The sequence below is a fragment of the Macaca fascicularis genome, chromosome 3 (assembly GCF_037993035.2).
Source record: "Macaca fascicularis isolate 582-1 chromosome 3, T2T-MFA8v1.1".
NCBI classification, from domain to species: domain Eukaryota; kingdom Metazoa; phylum Chordata; class Mammalia; order Primates; family Cercopithecidae; genus Macaca; species Macaca fascicularis.
Window position 1 is genome coordinate 22,223,054 of NC_088377.1, and position 7,993 is coordinate 22,231,046.

A 7,993-nucleotide genomic window follows, 5' to 3' on the forward strand; every position below is an offset into this window, starting at 1 on the left:
TTCTCCTCTTTCAGAACACATCTGTCACTATCACATGTCCATTGCCAACTGTCAAGAACAATGAAGAGTCTGAGATTTTATCTCATTTGTCAGTTAACAAATTATGAACCCTGCCTTTTTCTGGTGTACAGTCTATGTAATTTCTACAAACTTCTGTAATTATTTGAGGATATCACATAGATGTCTTCAGCAGATGAATACACAAGTCACAGCATAGAGATGACTGATCAAGTTACAACCAGAGTTTGTCTGCTTGATCCTGAGATTTTAGGAAAACCAAGCTTATCTGTTAGTGTTACAATTTATGCCTTATATAAATTGGATTTGGAATGCATGACTCTCTCTCTTTAAACAGTACATGCTGGGTAAGTCAAATTTCCAATTAAGTAACCTCAATATTGCATTTATTTATAGAAAATGCAAAATCTCTATAAGAAAAATTATGTAAAATTAATCCTTATAATGTATAACTAATGCTACTTGTTAAGTAGCTTCCTATAATATGATCATATCTGGTATTTTCCCAATAATAATGACTTAAATTGCTATCTTCTAGCTAGCAGTGATTCAGTGTATTTAAATTTCCTGATTTTCCTGCATCAAAATGGAAATTTGTTTTTTGAAAATGCATAGCTATGCATTTTAAAATCCTTTTAAAAGCATTCATTTTATTTGATGAGCTGTCTATTTGGTACCATACCTATGGAAGCAGGTCAATTTTAATAGAGGCATTAATAAGACATGTTACCCCCTGGTGCCTGAAGGTGAAAATATAATAGGTCTGCCTTCAGAGAAACATTTCTCAGTTCATCTGGCGATTGAATCAATTCTTCAATTAAAGACATTTTACCTAATTCTTACATAAGAATTTCCCAATGTTATCACTTCTGAAAACAAAATGCTTCCTTAGTGTATTGGTCTTCATTTTTTAAATGAAAAATGTTAAATTCAAAGGACACTTTGATAATGAATCTAGAAGACAAATGCAGTGCACTGAGTTCACTATTTACTATGTTATTTACATTCTTACCAGGGCAGATTCTGCTGCAATCAGCATATTTGTATCCTCCAAAATAAAAAGCATCTTAGGTCACTTAATCTCTTCAATGCCCATAAAAGAGATGAATTGGCATTCCAAAAACAATTGTTAATGTTTAAGTTACATTATTAACATACATTTTTATCTTGGGTGGATGCAGAAAATTCAATATCAAAATAATAGTGTCTTCAAGCTATCATTAAAGAGATGACTGGTTTTTTTGAATGTCTGATTCTATTTCAATATACTTTGGCAACTCACAAGAGTTGACAACTCAGATTCAACACATGACATCTGAGCATGGCAACTAATCATTTTACAGGGGGAAGTGTCCAGAGAAGCAAAAGCAACACTAAAAAGAATAAAAAGCCCAAAACATATTCATTCAAGGAATACCTATTTGTTAATAAATATACACTGGTTTCTTTTCCTTTTATTTAGCAGACTGTGACCTACCTGTTTTGAGAAATGTTTTTGAAATATTATTTTACGACATTTTGAGAAGACACATCTACTGATCATATTATTGAAGAATATTGTGATCATATAGCAATCACCCTTTTAACAGCTAGTAAAATTTTTGTCTATATTTTGTACATAAACATGTTCTGTAGAAAATTATTAGTATTTTAAATTTATAATATATTCTTATCTTTCTGAACACAACAAATCTAAGTTTGGTCTTCTGATGCAAAGAATGCTGACAGCACATTCTAGCTAAGCAGGTTTGTGAACTCAATCTACAATATGCTGTACACTAAGTGGGCACTGGCCAAGTGTTCTAGAGATGAGTTGTTTTTGGAAAGGAGAAAAAGATTATTTGGAATGTCTGACTTTTTGTAGAGGGCTACCAGGAAGGGCAGTGTACTTGAAGAAGAGAAACCCCTAAATGATGGAATACCTCCATTTCTTCTCTAACTCCAAAAACAAAGTTAGGCTCAGAAAACTAAAAAATTGAATGCTTTATTCCATAAAAGCACTTTCCTCAGAATTGTTGTATATTACACTGTTTTATAAAAGATACATATATAGTTGAATGAAATACACACTAATCACAGGAAAAACACGGCCCAAGTTTAACAAGCCTCAGCCTTTTTGAGAAGCATTTACCCATTATACATGCCTTGAAATGTTGTCAATCTAGACCAAACAGATGAGAATTTCTTCTCTAGAAATTCTAGAGTCAAGAAAAGGGTTTACTAAAGAAAAAAGTTTAGCAAAAATCCTAAGTGTATCTTGGAGCCACATTGCTATATTGGAGGGAGATTTTTCACGTACAAGGAAGAAGAGCAAACCCGTGAGTCATCAATGTGTCTGCTGGATACAAACATGGAACCATTGTGGCTTCTATGAAAATAAGGAAAAGAGAATACTAGAAAGTATAATAAAGAGAAAGTGAAAAACTGTCGCTGTTTGCTGATATGATCATATACCTAGAAAACCCTAAAGACTCATCCAAAAAGCTCCTAGAACTTGTAAATGAATTCAACAAAGTTTCAGGATACAAAATTAATGTACACAAATCTGCTATACACCAACGGTAACCTTGGGGAAAAGGGTGGGAGTGGGGGTGAGGGATAAAAGTCTACCCATTTGAGTACAGTGTACATTGCTTGGGTGATGGGTGCACTGAAATCTCAGAAATCACCACTGAAGAACTTATTCGCATAACCAACCACCACCTGTTCCCCAAACACCTATTGAAATAAAAAAGTAAATAAAAATTTAAAATAGAAAAAAAAAAGTTTAATAAAGAGGTAAGCACGGAGTGCTTTGTATACAAGTCTAAGGACTCTAACTGTTTTGGTAACTGAAACAGGAAACCAATGGATGGTTCTGAGAGACAAGACAAGTCTTCTGCCTTAACTGAAGATTTCTTGCTACTCGGAGGAAATACACTGAATAGAGAGCAAGGGCAGAACAGGGAGACAAATTAGGGGTCAACTGAAATAAATGAGATGATGATGTCATGGAGTATGTAGTATAAATGAAAGTAATCAAATATGGACACATTTTCAAAATATTTTAAAATATCAAACATGGTTTGTTAATATATGAAACATGGAGTAAAACAAGAGAAGAAAACTAAAATGTTCTTGCTCTCACTTTGGTTTTACGTTGAGCTCTTTTAAGAAATAAATTCAAAGCTCTTGAAAGTTGTACCCATGTCACATTCCTGCAAGTTACCTTAGACCTGTGTGGCGCCCTGAGTCCTGAAGTGTTAAAGATTCACTGTCTCTTTTCGGGTCGAGTTGTTTATACTTTGTGTTCTCACAGTGTTGTACTTAAAAACCCATCAACCTCCCCCCTTTTCCCAAGTGAATGTGAACTTGTATAAGAGGCAATAATCCCCAAATTCCCCTTTATCTATCTATTCATCTAAATACAGATGCTCCTCAACTCATGATAGGGTTATGTCCCTATAAACTCATGATAAATTCAAAGTATTTTAAGTCGAAAATGCATTTACTACACCTAAACTACTGAACATCAATCATAGCATAGACTAGCCTACCTTGAACATCCTCAGGACACTTGCATTAGCCTGCAGCTGGGCAGAATTATCTGACAACACGGCACGCTGAAGAATGTTGGTGGTTTATCCTGATGATACCCTGGCTGACTGCCCAGCATCTGGAGAGAGCATCATACTGCATATCACTAGCCTGGGAAAAGATCAAAATATAAAATTTCAAGTATAGTTTTACTCAACATATATTTCTTTCACACCATCCTAAAGTTAAAAACCATGAATTGAACTGTAGTTAAGTTGGGGGCTACCTGTATTCATGTAATGCTTACAAAATGCCAGAGACGTTCTCGAAATTATATAGAGCGTTATCACTCATTCGGTTCTTACAGCAATACTTTAAGGTAAATGTTACAATTACCTCTAATTTAGAGATTTAAAAACTGAGACACAGAAGGCTTAGAGTGAGTCTGCAAAGTTACTTAGTGATAGTTGCAGAGCCAGGATTCAAATGCTATGGGAAATATCATGCTCCTAACTGCTCCAAATTCACTATGTTTTTATACTTATTTGTCTTATGTTAGAAAAGTTCCTGGGCATCCCATATACCTCAAATAAGCATGGAAAATAAAAGTGATGTAAGAAACTCAGAGTATAAATGCATTTTTTACATTAAAAACAAGTTTTGGGAGTTTATTACATAACATTTACAATTTTAGGTTCTTGCTCTTCATACACTTACACAAATTAATGTCCAAATAAATTTTTGACATTGTATATTCTAAATTAATAATTTACAACTTAAATTATCAGTTCAGTGGTCACATGACTTATCGTCAAACTTGAAAAGCGTTGACAGTGAAAGAGAATGGTAATAATTATGCCAGGACCATAGGCATAAAGGATTGTCCCGGGCAGTTCCCTTAGAGGTGGGTCTATGCAGATACAATGAAATGGCTTTGCTTCTTCAACATTAAGCTGCCAGATTGATTCTCTAATTAAAATAATTCAGGTTTTCTATGCTATACTATTCATTTTTGGAAATGCATTTTTTTACTTTACACAGGTAAAAATCTGCCACTCTAGTAAACTAATACTCATAATTCTGTTTGTTTCCTGTTGTCTTGTTAAATTTCCTACTGTTGCAATTGTATTCGTTACTTAATCATTAGGTGAATATAAAGCATTTCCATGAAACATCACGCTGTGAAATGGGAAAATGACCTTCAGCTTGGAAAATCATGGTTTTAGGATCTTTGTATTTGTTTTCTAAATTTTTTAAAGCTTTTCCCAATGTTTACACTAAAGCAAGAGACTATTAACTTAGCACTGTGGTTATGGTGCTATGTTAAGCATAGGCAAGTGAATAGACGTCCTTTTTCTTTTCTCAACAGTATGATCCCCAAACTCAAACTTTTTCCCTTATTGCCATTCCTGGTGTTGGCGTAAGGTAATATATCCCAATGCATAAGACCTTTCTCACATTCTGGAAATACTATCCGCTCTTATAAGCACCCCCCTAACAACAACAACATGTTATGATCATGTTATTCCCCTACCACAAGAATGAATGAATTTCCACTGTACACAATATGAAGTGTGACTTTTTACCATTGCTTGAGGGTGTTAATCTATAGCAGGACAAGCCGCAGACAAAACCCCTCAGACACCGCGTTAAAGAAGAAAGTGGCTTGGCCTCGCTATTCATTTTGTTTTTTACTTAAAATACTTTTTTCCACCCCGCCCCCACCCCCACCCCCACCCACACCCCCCCATTTTAACATCTCTGAACCTGAGAAGGGAATCCCAATCACAGCTGGTCTGGTGGCAGTCGTGGTGTTAAGCTACTGTCAGACCGCTTTTTATGAACCTGGTCAATAACTGTTCATGATATCCGCACTTCTATTATTTAAATAAAACCAAATTTTTCAACTTTTGTAACATTTCTAGTTAGAAAGTTATTGCATTGTACTTTTCATGAAAGCATTAGTTTTTCCTTCTAAATATTGCAGGTAAATCCAATGAAGCATCTTATAATCAATACGTCTTAAATTTGATGGAGTACAGAAGCTTGCAGAGGTTGTTCCTAAAATTTTTTATTCATGTACATCATATTTTGGAAACATGGTCCTCTCTTACAAATATCTCAGTAGTATTATCAACATCAGATAATGTAATCATGTAATAATAACACAGCATTTCCGTAGTGTATATTCGACAATGCAAATTGATATGTGTTCTACAAAATGACCAGCAATCTTCAACAGTTTCAAAGTCAAGACAGAGAAAGTATTCCGTATTAGAGAAAACTATGGAAATATGCCAACTAAATTCAGTATGTGAGCCTGAATTGGATTCTGGAACTGAAAAGGAATATTAGTGACAAAGTAAAAGTTGAATAAAATCCCTAGATTGGCTAATAGTATTACATTAAGGTCAACTTGCTGTTTTTTATAACTGCATTTTTTGATTACATAAGCAAACACCACCTGGGAAGCTGGATAGGTAACTGGGTTCTGTGCTATTTCTGCAACTCTTGTATAAATTTGTATCAACCTAAAAAGTTAAAAAACAAATATAAAAAGCAAAATAAATTTTATTTCAAAAGAAACCAAAGTTGTATTTTAGAAACATATCTATGGTAACTGATAAAATTTTATTTTATTGATTATATTAAAAAAGTAGATGATGTGAACTGATGAACTTAAAGAATGGGGCTAACTGAAGAAGCATAACACACAGCCACGCACACAATGCTACTTCTTGAAAATTAAATTTGTGAATGATGTCACTAAACTTACTTTTTAATGTTCCTGGAATTATATTACAGAAGTTACTAAGAGATTATTTTAGACAGCTAGAAGGGGAAAAATGTCCTCAGTAAGGCTTTTTCCTTTAATAAAAAAGCAATCCCCAAAACATTTCATTTCTAACAGCAGCCTGAAAAGCCAGACCTGCAAGTATTGATATGCCATATGTAAATACAAGAGGCTCAGAGTCAGGTACACTCAACATGGTGGTTCCCTCTACTTTTTCTTTGCTACCACTTGTGCAGACATTATGACAGTGAGCCAGGTAGAGGCCATGTGTCTACGTATCATGGCGACCAGCCAACTAGCCACATTTACATAATGAAAGTTAGCGTGGGCAGGACTTTTTTGGGGGGCTACTTGAACACCACACCTGGTCAAGCCAACCTTTTCGGCCCTATGCAAATCAGACACCACCTTCTCAAGCCTCCCAATGTAACCGACTGCCTTCTGCCCCCTGTGGAGTTATTTGGTTTGGAGCTCTCCTCTAAGGAAAAGCCTTCTCTTCTTTCTTACCTACTAAACTTTCCACTCCTTAATCCGGCTCCATCTGTGTCTATCACTAATTTTCTCAGCACGAGACCAAGGACCCTGTGTGTTTCCCCAGAAAATGGAGCAATGTCAATTGGACCAATAATCATGTGGGTCACTGAAAGACATGCCTTTGACGTATGCATTCATTTAAATTACTTTACATCTTTTTTAATAAGAAAAAACACTTTCACTTTATTAATAAGAAAAAACACCTTCACTTTAAAGATAATCAGTATGTCCGTTTTAGTACTATTTAAAGAAGAGTTTTAAGATTAACTTTCACGAGGAACTATTGTCAAGAGATTGATCACTTACACATGGTGTGCCTGGAACTAGTGAGTTCTTGCTCTCGCTGACCTCAAGAAGGAAGCCTCTGACTCCCGCAGCGAGTGTTACAGTTCTTAGAGATGGTGCCTCCGGAGTTTGTTCCTTCAGATGCTCACAAGCGTACGGAGTTTCTTCCTTCTGCTTGGTTCCTTGTCTCCCTGACTTCAGAACTGAAGCTGCGGACCTCCACAGTGAGTGTTACAGCTCATAAAAACGACACAGACCCAAAGACTAAAGAGCAGCAAGACTCACCTTCAAGAGCAAAACAAAAACCACCACTCACTCTATGCAAGGAAACCAAAAGCGCACTACACCTGCTGGCTGGCCTGCTTTTATTCCCTTATCTGGCCCCACCCACATCCTACTGATTGGTCCATTTTACAGAGAGTTGATTGGTCCATTTTACAGAGAGCTGATTGGTCCATTTTACAGAAAATTGATTGGTCCACTTTACAGAGAGCTGATTGGTCCATTTTGACAGAGTGCTGATTGGTGCATTTACAAACCTTTAGCTAGACACAGAGCGCTGATTGGTGCATTTACAATCCTTTAGCTAGACACAAAAGCTCTCCAAGTCCCCTACCCAATTAGCCAGACACAGAGCGCTGATTGGTGCATTTACAAATCTTAGCTAAACACAGAGTGCTGATTGGTGCATTTACAAACCTTTAGTTAGACACAGAGTGCTCATTGGTGCATTTACAATCCTTTAGCTAGACACAAAAGCTCTCCAAGTCTCCTACCAGATTAGCCAGACACAGAGCGCTGATTGGTGCGTTTACAAATCTTAGCTAGACACAGAGTGCTGATTGG

At 35.9% G+C, this 7,993-nt stretch overlaps 1 long non-coding RNA gene across 1 annotated transcript in view; it reads right to left on the reverse strand.

Moving 5' to 3' along the window:
* LOC107129086 (uncharacterized) overlaps nt 1–7,498 on the reverse strand; it is a 69,872-nt gene extending 62,374 nt beyond the window's left edge. The window contains exons 1-2 of the long non-coding RNA XR_001489169.4: nt 7,169–7,498; nt 3,555–3,705 (exon numbers count right to left, since the gene is read on the reverse strand). This is a non-coding gene — a long non-coding RNA (uncharacterized lncRNA). The remainder of the gene's footprint in view (nt 1–3,554; nt 3,706–7,168) is intronic.
* Between the last annotated feature and the right edge of the window lie 495 nt (nt 7,499–7,993).